Here is a 1412-nt window from a genome sequence, read left to right as displayed (position 1 = left end):
CATGGCTAGGGCACGGCTCCTGGTACAGCGGAGACACGACTCCGAGCTCTGTAGTTGAGATGGAGCGGAGCACAGTTCACCTTCCATACAATATCTTGTAGATTGTTACCATCCATGGAGAGTAAATCACACAGACAGCAGCGCAATCCCAGAAGTGTCGCAGGAGAATGGAGCTCGCCGATCGCACACGGGAGAATTTACTAAACTTATAAAAAGTTACTCTCTATTTTTGTCATTTGGCCGATGCTGCTGACCTCCATATGTGTAAACCCACCATCAACTGCCTCTCTGCAGCAGCTGGAGCACACAGAGAGTAAACTCCTTGTGGAATGGATCATCTGAGTTTACCATAATGGATACTTGCTGGCTGTCGGTAACTTTTAAGTAAAAGTCCTATTCCAGAGCAAGCGCCACAAATCCTCAAATGCAGAGAGGTTTTGGAGTCATCCCTGACATTCCTCTGTTACGCCCACCATCCTCCCCTACCACAGACTTCTACGGAGCTGGCAGATGACCCACATAGGGCGCCAAGTCAACAGTCAAGATGGTGGACCTACACCAGAAGACAGGCAAGATGGCAGACCTACACCAGCCAGGCAAGATTGCAGACCTACACCAGCAAGGCAAGATGGTGGACCTACACACATAAGACAGGCAAGATGATGGACCTACACCAGCCAGCAAAGATGGTGGTCCTACACCAGGCAGGCAGGATGGTGGTCCTACACCAGCCAGCAATGATGGTGGTCCTACACCAGCCAGGCAAGATGGTGGACCTACACACATAAGACAGGCAAGATGATGGACCTACACCAGCCAGCAAAGATGGTGGTCCTACACCAGGCAGGCAGGATGGTGGTCCTACACCAGCCAGCAATGATGGTGGTCCTACACCAGCCAGGCAAGATGGTGGACCTACACACATAAGACAGGCAAGATGATGGACCTACACCAGCCAGCAAAGATGGTGGTCCTACACCAGGCAGGCAGGATGGTGGTCCTACACCAGCCAGCAATGATGGTGGTCCTACACCAGCCAGGCAAGATGGTGGACCTACACACAAATGACAGGCAAGATGACGGACCTACACCAGCCAGCAAAGATGGTGGTCCTACACCAGCCAGGCAAGATGGTGGACCTACACACAAATGACAGGCAAGATGACGGACCTACACCAGCCAGCAAAGATGGTGGTCCTACACCAGCCAGGCAAGATGGTGGTCCTACACCAGCCAGGCAAGATGGTGGTCCTACACCAGCCAGGCAAGATGGTGGACCTACACACAAATGACAGGCAAGATGACGGACCTACACCAGCCAGCAAAGATGGTGGTCCTACACCAGGCAGGCAAGATGGTGGTCCTACACCAGCCAGCAATGATGGTGGTACTACACCAGCAAGCAATGATGG

This window comes from Nanorana parkeri, unplaced genomic scaffold, assembly GCF_000935625.1.
Source record: "Nanorana parkeri isolate BGI_ZX_2015 unplaced genomic scaffold, ASM93562v1 scaffold576, whole genome shotgun sequence".
In the NCBI taxonomy this organism is placed as follows: domain Eukaryota; kingdom Metazoa; phylum Chordata; class Amphibia; order Anura; family Dicroglossidae; genus Nanorana; species Nanorana parkeri.
This window is presented reverse-complemented; position numbering follows the sequence as displayed.